This window comes from Neophocaena asiaeorientalis, unplaced genomic scaffold (genome assembly GCF_003031525.2).
Source record: "Neophocaena asiaeorientalis asiaeorientalis breed wild unplaced genomic scaffold, Neophocaena_asiaeorientalis_V1.1 scaffold1154, whole genome shotgun sequence".
Taxonomy (NCBI): Eukaryota; Metazoa; Chordata; class Mammalia; order Artiodactyla; family Phocoenidae; genus Neophocaena; species Neophocaena asiaeorientalis.
In genome coordinates, this window is record NW_020172267.1 from 134218 (window position 1) to 144876 (window position 10659).

The following is a 10659-nucleotide window of genomic DNA, read 5'->3' on the forward strand; positions in this document are numbered from 1 at the left end:
GGGCTCGAGCCCATGTCCCCTGCATCGGCAGGCGGACTCTCAACCACTGCGCCACCAGGGAAGCCCAGTGCCACTTTTGAAAGGTGATCTCTAGGTGATGTTTAGGTTTGGTGTAGTATTAGTCTGCTCAGGCTACCGTAACAAAACATCACAGACTATGTGGCTTAAACAACAGAGATTTCTTTTTCTCACTCTTCTGGAAGCTGTACGTCCAAGATGCTGGCTGATTTGCTTCCTCGTGAGGGCTCTCTTGCTGGCCTGCAGATGGTGATCTGTGTGCTTTGTTCTCATGTAACACTTTTGTGTGCACACTTGGCTGAGAGGGCATGCCTTGATCTCTCTTCCTCGTCTTATAAAGGACACCAATCCTAGGTCGCCACCCTTATGACCTCATAGAGCTTCAACATATGAATTTGGGGGGGACACAATCATTCAGTCCACGATATTTGGCTTGCAGAGGAGAGAGCCTGGAAGAATGCTGGCTAGATTGGCCACAGTGAGGAGATGGGGATGTGAGAGGAATTTTGAAGGGGGATATGGGAAAAAGGAACATGTCCTTCTTGGATGTTTTTTATTCATCCTATCATGGCACCTGTTTGCACTCATACCGTCCATGCCAGAGTATGAAGTTTTAGAGAATGGCCCTATGTCCTGTTTAAAGTGAATTTTATAGCTCACAGGAGAGTTCCTTCTACTTGTATGTACTTAATACTTGAAAATGACGAATGACTCTTGTGGCATCAGTAACTTAGAACAGTTTTGAAAAACCAAAGGAAGTTGTGAAAGAACAAGCAGCTATGAATCTGGCTTGACTGGGTTTTAATTTATTTGGGAAAAGATAATATTGATGTTTTAGTCATTATTTTGAATGTTATGAGTCACGGGGACAGTTTTTGATAAGGGTAGGAAAATTTTTTTATGAAATTGGGGCATCATTCTAAAGTCCTCTTATAATCCAGGGGTCAGAAAACTTTTTCGTAAAGGGACACGTAATAAATATTTTAGCTTTGTAAATCATAAGGTTTCTGCCAGCAGCTACTCTACTCTGCTGTTGTAGTGTAAAAATAGCCATAGACAATAAGTAAATGATGAGGATGGCTGTGTTCCAGTAAAACTTTATTTACAAAAATAGGCTGCAGGCTGGATTTGGCTCATGGGCTGTAATTGCTGACTGCTGGTCTAATCTATTATGCAGAATATTTTGTAAATGTAATCCTTTTGCGGGGAGCAGTACGTTGCAGTAGATGAATAACATATGTGGTTTCTATGCTCTGAAAGATTGAAGTCCTACAATTTTTAAAAGGCCTGAAAGAACTTAGCCAATGTATTTTCAGTAATTTAAGAACTTTCTTCTAATATACTGTTAGGCGTTTGGTACCTTGAAGGTGTAGATCGGGGTGATCTTTGAACTTAAAAAAATGTCCAGCTATCATTTTAGTCACCCCTCTTTTTGACATTAGTTAGTTAAGGGTGACCAAGTGGACTGACTAAAATTCACTTTCTTTTTATTCATCTCAAATGATAGTGTCTCTCTGACACCTACTACAGTCTCTCAGTTGGAAAGAATGCCTCCATTCTTGGCATTATATCTTGTTTCATAGCTATTTATGATATTACAAGGAGCATTGTAGCGTCGAGGTTAAGAGCATGGATTGTAAAGCCAGACTGTATGAACTTGTGTGAACTATGTAAGTTAGTTAAACCTCTAGGGTTTCACTTTCCTCAACTATCAAATGGAGATAATAATAGCTCCCATCTCATAGGGTTTTTTATGAGGATGACATGAATTAATACACACAAGAAAAGTGTTTGGAACAGTGATTGACGTATAGAAACTGCTTAATAAATTATTATCATTAGAGTCTCCTCTAAGCTTTTTGAGAGTAAGGATAATGCTACATTTTGCTCTTCCTTAACTGTAAAGCAGTTTTCATGGAGCATACTGATATTCAATATGCGGTAGCTAATGTTGTTACTCCTATTATCATCACATGGTCTAAGCAGTCCTCAACTTTTTGTTAAATCGCATTGTTTCCATTCCTCTGTTCATCCTTTGGAAGAAGTGTCAGCATGCAGGAAAGTCCACAGGGTAAAGAGAAACAAGGTGAATTAAAAAATGTTGAAAGGAATCTTACAAATTGGCTAAATAACCCGTGAGCATTTGCCAAGAATAATTCATGAATCTGTGAGGACGTGGCAGTGTCAGCCTGAGCCATCTCAATGTCTTTATGAGTCAATGTATTTTTTGGTATTGCTGCTTTTAATTCCTTTCCCTCTAGTGTAGTGGGCAGGGTAATAGCTATTTATGCTATTATTATTTATGCTAACTTGAATCAAATTTTATGAGAACAGAAATTAATTAAATAGTCTCAGTATCCACCAACCCCCTTTCCCATCCAATAGAGCTGGTATCCCTGCTCCTGGCCTGTCCTCATTACTGTCCCTGGTACTTGTTAACTTTAGTTCTGGGCTGGGCTTCCACTGAATGCACCATGGTAATTTCTTCCTGAAACTACTGAGGATCTTTAGTTGTCCTTTTTCTCCTCCTTCTGTTCAGACTAATTTACTTTATTCCCAGTTTGTGCTCAGTTGTACTCTTTATCTTTGCGTTGGTTCCTCAAACTTCACCCAATATGGACATCTTTGTCAATCAAGGTTTAAAGATTATCCACAGTTTTTTATTTAGCCTCAAGTGTCAGCAATTTTTTTTCTTTGTCCTTGGACCACTTCTGCATTAGAAAAACTTTCTCAGGTTATTCCTAAAAATTTTTAACAGCCCGACCAATTAGGAGAATCCAGAGTTTCTAAAAAGCTGGTTGGTCAAGAATCCTAGGAATTCTATAATAGACTTAACCTCAGTACTGATTTTTCTTAAAACATGTACATAACCCCTTGGGTTTATCATTCACTGGTTTTGTAAAAAATAGATCTTCCTACTTTGAGCGCTAAACTTAGCAATGAGCTTTGAATAAACAGCGAGGTTCTGGGGCTCAGTTTATTTTCTTGTCAAGGTCTTTAATAGCTCTTCCTTTTTTGTGTGAGTACAGTTGACTGTTATGATAAAATCCATCTAATTAGCTATCAGTATTTGACAGTGTACTTTTCAGCAGTGCCATTCATTCAACTCAACAGAGCAGTCATTTCAGTCAAGGAAACCATACACACCAGCCATTCAAATGAGAGAATACTGCCAGAGCTGGATTTCATCTTAATGGGCTCGATAAAGAAAATAAAACTTCAGGGTTTCTATTAGCCAATATATCTCATTAATATTGTGACTGGGACTGTCAGTATCCATTCTCAAAGCCATCAATGTTTAGAACTCATCCTGAATAGATAAGACAAAAGGGAAAACAGGCTTTTATATGTATTATTTTTATCTAGCAACATGTAGATTTATCTTTTGTTGGCCTCAAACACATACCACACACAGCCTCATAAATGTTATTGACCTTTTTTTCTTTTACTTTTCAGATGGGCAATTATAGCTCTGTTATTTAATTTCTGGAAAATTCTGAGCACATTACTTCTCTGAGTCTTATTTTTTCCTTCTTTGCAAAAGTAGGAATAATAGCCTCAGGTTTATCAGTCAGCTCTCGTTGTGTAACAGAAAACCACAGTATTTCCAAGGTTTATGGCAGCACACATTTATTCTGGCTTACATGTCAACAGGTCAGCTGAGCTGAAGCTGATCTAGGCTGGGCTCCAGGCTCCATGTTGGTCCAGGTCTGCTCCACACACATGTCCTTCATTCTTCTGAGACCAGCTTCCTAGGACATGTTCTTCTCACAGTGATGGGAAAAGCCTAATTTTGCAAGCGTGTTTCAAGCCTTTGGTTTTGTCATGTCTGTTAATATCCCACCGACCAAAGCAAGTCACCAGCTCAGCATCAGCGGTGAGAGGAATTGCTCCTTCTGTGGTGTGGGAAGAGGTACGGAGTGAATTCTTTATGAACAGTAATCTAATCTACCACACTACCTCACATGATGATTGGGAAGAGGCTATGAAATTATGTAGATAACAGCTCTTTGTTAATTGTAAGGCACTGTGTAACAATGACTTTTATAAATTCTCTGTCATTATAGATTCAAGCAAGTTTTCTTTTGATATTGACCTACTACCCATTCCATAACCTTCTACCAAGAAAAGCCATTTACAACCCTTGTTAACAACTGTTGACTTTGAATACTGAGGTATCATTGCACGTTATTGTAGTGGGAGGCTAAAAATCAGGAATATCTATTACAGTCTAGGATGTTTAAACTACTTCTTGGCTTACCATAAGACTTTAAATTCAAGGAGAAAGCAAGCCAAGGAAAGAGGATTACGCTTGAACAGTCTTCATGATAAAATAGTAGTAATTAGTTTGAGCAAAATCCCATAATAGTTTTTTTTCCCCCGCATTTTGCAGGATACCAAATGGCAGATAAAACAAATTACTTCACTCAGGGTAATTAGCAAGCGATTATAAGTTTCTGCCTATGTTCTCCCAAGAGTACAAAGATCATGCCCTGTTTTTTCGAAGAACTTTATGTTCCTTAATATCTAATCCATCAACACTCAACTGCAGAATCTGACAGCAACCTCGTCACAAACACTAAACTACCCAGAGTACGTGGGAGACAATAGCGATGCTAATTTAATGGTGAGAGGGAGAAGGGAAGAAGCACAGTCTTTTTCCTTTATTTTCTTTGAAGCTTGTTTGCCACCTTTGTTAGCCCCAGTCCACATTTCTCTTTATGTAGGTACCACACAATTCCCAAGAATTAAGTTCAACATGTTTACGTACCAGGGTCTAGGCTTGTAAATGAAAATATTATTGTGTCTTTAAGTCCAGAGTATTTCATTTGAGAACAATAACATCACTGAGAGAGAGAATTATCCTCTTGATAGAGGTCATAGAAAATTCAAATTAATTCCTAATCAAAGATGACTCAGGAAAACAGATAGTTCACATAATGTTTTGATTGAAGGACACTGAGACCTTCAGGATAAGCGTGCTGCCAACTGACAAAAATAAGGCCCTCTCTCTGTACTGAACGTGGGGAAAGATAACAGCAATGCAGGGTTCTGTTTGGACACAGAGGCTATGTGACTAAATAGGTCAAACATGGCAAACCTCTAAGACAGTAATATTTATTGATTGATATATAGTATTCAAAAATCTTCTCTAATTCACATCTTCACTGCAAAGGAAAATATACACGTAGAGTTCTATATTTTGATGGGATTAAATGTTCTCTCTTTAATGTATAAAATTCAGTTAAGAGAATAGATTGTGTCTTGACTGTATTTTACAATTCTTGGTTATGGACCTTCTTTTTTCAGTAGAGTGATATTTTTTTAATTCGGTCAAAACCTTCCTAAGTGTTCATCATGTTTTCATTTTTACAGACAGTTGTATTTGAGAAATACCTTGTAACTTATTTTTGGATATTTGCAGACACAAAGTTTGTTTCCATCCCATCCTGATTCTCAAATGCTCTTTATTATAGGCACACTGATTTGTTAATTTTAAAAATAAATTTATTTATTTATTTATTTTAAAAACAAATTTATTTATTTATTTTTGGCTGAGTTGGTTCTATGTTGCTGCACCCGGGCTTTCTTTAGTTGCGTCGAGCGGAGGCTACTCTTCATTGCGGTGCATGGGCTTCTCATTACGGTGGCTTCTCCTGTTGTGGAGCACGGGCTCTAGGTGCACTGGCTTCAGTAGTTGCAGCACGGGGGCTCAGTAGTTGTGGCATGCAGGCTTAGTTGCTCTACGGCATGTGGGATCTTCCTGGACCAGGGCTCAAACCTGTGTCGCCTTCATTGGCAGGGGGGGTTTTTATGGCATGCAGGCTTAGTTGCTCTACGGCATGTGGGATCTTCCTGGACCAGGGCTCAAACCTGTGTCGCCTTCATTGGCAGGTGGATTCTTAACCACTGTGCCACCAGGGAAGCCCTGTTATTTTATTTAATAAGAATCAGAAGGGTTGGACTCCCAACATGTGGGAACCATTTGAGAAAGAAGAAACGCCTGATAGAATTGTTGAGCACTGAATATGCTTGACCTGACATTTCATGAAGTGAGTATATCCCTGCCAGGAAGACACAGTTTTTTGTTTTTTTTCATTTATTATTATTTATTTATTTAGGCTGTGTTGGGTCTTCATTGCTGCGTGTGGGCTTTCTCTAGTTGCAGCGAGCGGGGGCTGCTCTTCTTTGAGGTATGCAGGCTTCTCATTGTGGTGGCTTCTCTTGTTGCGGAGCACGGGCTCTAGGTGCGCGGGCTTCAGTAGTTGTGGCACGCGGGCTCAGTAGTTGTGGCTCGCGGGCTCTAGAGCACAGGCTCAGTAGCTGTGGCGCACGGGCTTAGTTGCTCCGCGACATGTGGGATCTTCCCGGCCAGGACTCGAACCCGTGTCCCCTGCATTGGCAGGCGGATTCTTAACCACTGCGCCACCAGGGAAGCCCTAGACACAGTTTTGTTCAGGGGTTAAGACCTGAGTTCATCATCACCACCTGGCCATTGGACTTCCCGTGCCTCTCTTCCTTCTGCTTTTCATTCATTTGCCTTTATCTTCTGGACTTTGTTATTTTCTCATGTCTCTTTTCCGCATAGTTGGCTCCTTCTTAGCAGAATGTATTTTCCTTCTCATTGTTTTTATTTTGAAGTAGCTTTATTTATCATCTTCAATTCCTTTCCTCAGTTTTGTCAAATCACTTTTCATCTCCTGCTGCTTTATTATTTGAGATATTTTTTTCCCACAGTCCATATTCCTTTACTTTCTTTGAGATTATAAAGATGCTTATTTGAACTTTTCTTCGATTTCTTGGGGATAATGCATCTGAAGTACATCTTTCCTTCCTTTTGCTTGCTATGCTAATTTCCCCCTGTTTTTATAGTATCTATGTTATGGGTCCTGTTGGACTCTTTCTACTTCTTTCTTATCTCTGGGTGAGGTATGATTGCCAAATTTAGCAAATAAAAAATACAAAACATCCAATTAAAGTTGCATTTGAAATAGACAACGAATATATTTTTATTATTACAAGTATATGCCATGCACTCTTTGGGGCATACTTAAACTAGAATATTATTTTAGTATAATTCTAAAGGGAACTTTTTCACTATATCTGCTTGTCCTCTCAGAGAGCTCAGAAACCATGTAAGAGATCACCATGGACCAAAGTGGAGCCTCTGAGCTCACGTCTTTTAGTTTACTATTTAGTATTTATTCATCTTTGTTTATAAGAGTTTGCTGCAGAACCAATTGGTATTCTTCCTTTTCTTCTCGTCTCGCTTCTGATTTGGACTTTGGGGCAGAGAATAATAGAGTGGAGTTGTGTGTTCCCTTCATCAACCCACATCCCATGACTTTTTGTGACTCGGAACTGAACCCCCAGTTCCCTCGGGTCCCCAGTACCCTCGTAGCCTACACATATCCACAGTCTTCATTGGTCCAAGTATAGGAGTCTCAATTCAGCCTCTCAGGATCCTGTACCTTTGAGGATTTTTGCACACTGCTCAAGAACAGGAGAAGGGAGTTTTGGCTTTCAGCATCCTTCTTCATTTAAGTCCACAGTTCACTGAACTTTGGCAGATGTTGTTTACGAACTTTGGGTTGGGGTTTTTTGCTATTTCCTGGGTTCATGTAGATGGCTTCTTAAGTGGATTTTGCTCTCTCCAGTGATTGTCATCATCATCAAATCTTTATTGGGCATTTATCACATGACAGTCACTAAATTAAGTAGTTTATGTGGGTTTATACAAAACCACCCTATTATTATGCCCATCAGTATACAGATAAGGAAACAAAAGTTTGGTGAGTTTTGCTGACTTCTTCAAAATTGTACAGCTATTAAATGATACAGACACGGGTTTTGAATCTGATTCCAGAATCCACTCATACCTACTACATGACTCTACCTCCAGCATCAGATCAGGGCTTTTACTAAAGAGGAAAACTTTTTAGTTTCCAAAATAATCAATGTTCTGGCAGTCAGTTGGTTAAAATATAACAAGAGTGGAGATAAGGGCACTATAATCAGATAATGTGGTTATAGACTTGGTCAAGTGGTTGATGGAAACATGTTATGGACAAGGCACTGGGGAGCCAAGAGAAGCACTGCACTTGACCGCCTCCTGTCATTCACTCAAAGGCACAGGTCTTCGGAGGTCCCTAAAAAAATCTCTCTGCGTACATTTGCTGTGTTCTCTTTGATCAAAAGCATTTTTACAAGCAGTAGGGTGTCAGAAGCTCCAGCCTTGTGGGGATCCAGCTGAGGAATCCTGAAGGGACTTGGAAGTTCATTCTACAAATTCAATATTTATGTAGCAACCTTGTGGAATTGACTCAAATATTGTATGAACTATGTCTTATTACTCTGAAATCCTCATGAATATTGGCGAGCTCTGCATACCATGTAAGGACATGCTGGAATCAAGACAAGTTAGGAAAAAATCAGATTGTCTGTGACCTACTTAGTCTGTACTTCACTGGGGAAAGGTTGAAAACTCTGTCCTGTGCCCATTTTGCACCCATCCTTTCTGCAAACCCTTTCAAAAGAGATTAGGTTCTTATTATTTTATTACTGCAGTAAAATGTACAGCCAGAATTCTGGAATGAAAGAGCTGCTGCTCCAAAAGCCATAATAGAAGAAGCCATAACTTAAGTGTAGGCTTGAAGAATTGCCATAGAGGCATTCTTTTATAGAGAAAATACCTTCTAATTTCCCATAGTGGAATATGCACGGGCAGATATGAAACGCCATGGATGCTGCCTTCTTTCAAGAGTGACCCACGTGATATTTTTGTAGAAAAGCCATTCTGTGAATAATTTTTGTAACATAAAGCAGGACATCATTAATTGTGGTTAAAATGTTTCTTTGATCATTTAACTAAGTAGTTAACCAGTTAATACTAGGTAAATACAATGCTTCTGCAATAAGTGCTGTTTTTGAGCTTTGCTTTTGGACATCAAAACCATGTAAAATCCTATCCCTATGCTTCTCTTTTGCTTCTCTTCTGTGTCCTTGACTCACTCATTTCAGGGTAGACTCTCCCATCCCTAAGATCTGCTGTGATAGGAGAGGCGCATCCATTTTGGGGGCATTTTTCCCCACAGGTTATAAACCGTATTTTTATAATTATAGTAACTCCAGTGCACAGATGCAGGCACTGGAGTTACTTCAGGGAAAGAAGGTCACAGTCAGGGTCGCCCTTCTGAATTTTCATAGTAGATCGGGGGAATTTTCGTGATGTGATGCACTGACATCTTCCAACAGACATTGCTTTCGCAAGCGACAGAAGCTTGACTCACACATTTTAATATGCCTGAGTTGCCTTCAAAAGCTTCTATGAAGTAAATGATAGAAGATATTTTACAAAGTGTAGGAGACATTCTTTTAGTTGATGTGAAAGGATCTGTGAAACAATGCACAAAAGCCAATGTTATATTTTAACATAGTATTTCACATAGTAGTATTGGTACTGAAGCAAATTGGGGGAACCCATAGATTCGTGACATTTAAATCCTTTAGTATACTGTTAAATCATTTTATGGGATGAACACCAGAATTATGCATTTATGTTGCTAAGAATTTGAGGGAGATATTTTTACCTTGCCTTTCCCACCATCTCCATCCTCCTGAGCAGTATCTCTCACTTGAATGACCTTTTATTCAGCTTATCTAGTGCTTTCATGGGCATTATGTACTTTGTTCCTCACAGCAGTTTTAGCAACATGGGAAGGGCAGGTGTGGCTATGGAATCTCAGAGAAGTTGGGTAATATAGAAAGTAAGGGTCAGAAACCAGAAACTCAGAGCTTCTGGATTACACACCAGAATAGACTAAAAGCTGAGGGTAGGTTGGCTCCGAGAATCTCAGCACCGAATGATGCTCTTGTTATGACGATCACCATGGGCAAGTAGCACATGGGTCTTTAGCTCATGCCACTACTTCCCTCTCTGAAGTGTGGTGTAACTGGGGCTTCTGTATTATGTAAAAGACATAAACTGTCCATTCAAACTGCAGAGATGTCTGATGTGATGAGAATTCAGAAAAAACTTTGATCAGAGGCTTTTAAAAAACAAAACAAAACAATATAAGCCCCAGGACAAATTATTTTGCATCTCTTATTTGTTCTTTTGCGTAATATGGTAGCTGACAGCTGAACCCACTTGTCAGTGTCTGTGTCAGTGTTAGGAACTGCAGCTGGTCTCTTCATCCTCACTGGGGCGCCTTGATCCCTGTGGGTGGAATTCACCCGTACGTTGCCTGGTCCAGATTGGATAGTTTATGCCAGTATTTTAACCATAAATTTACCTCACCACTGGAGGTTTTGGAAACCATATGAACCAGTTAACTACCCAGTTAACTGTCCTCTCACATTCAATTATATAAGTATATATACGTATATACACGCATATATATGTAATACTTGTACTTTTGCCAAAATCACTCTCCCACCAGAGATTCTTTATCCCTTCTGAGATATAATCCCTACTGAGATATAATTGACATATAATATTGTGCAAGTTGTAGGTTACAACATGATGATTTGATACATGTATATGTTGTGAAATCATTACCACAATAAAGTTACTTAACACATTCTCTGCCTTACATAATTAGCAATTTTTTTGTGGGGAGAGTATTTAAGATCTACTCT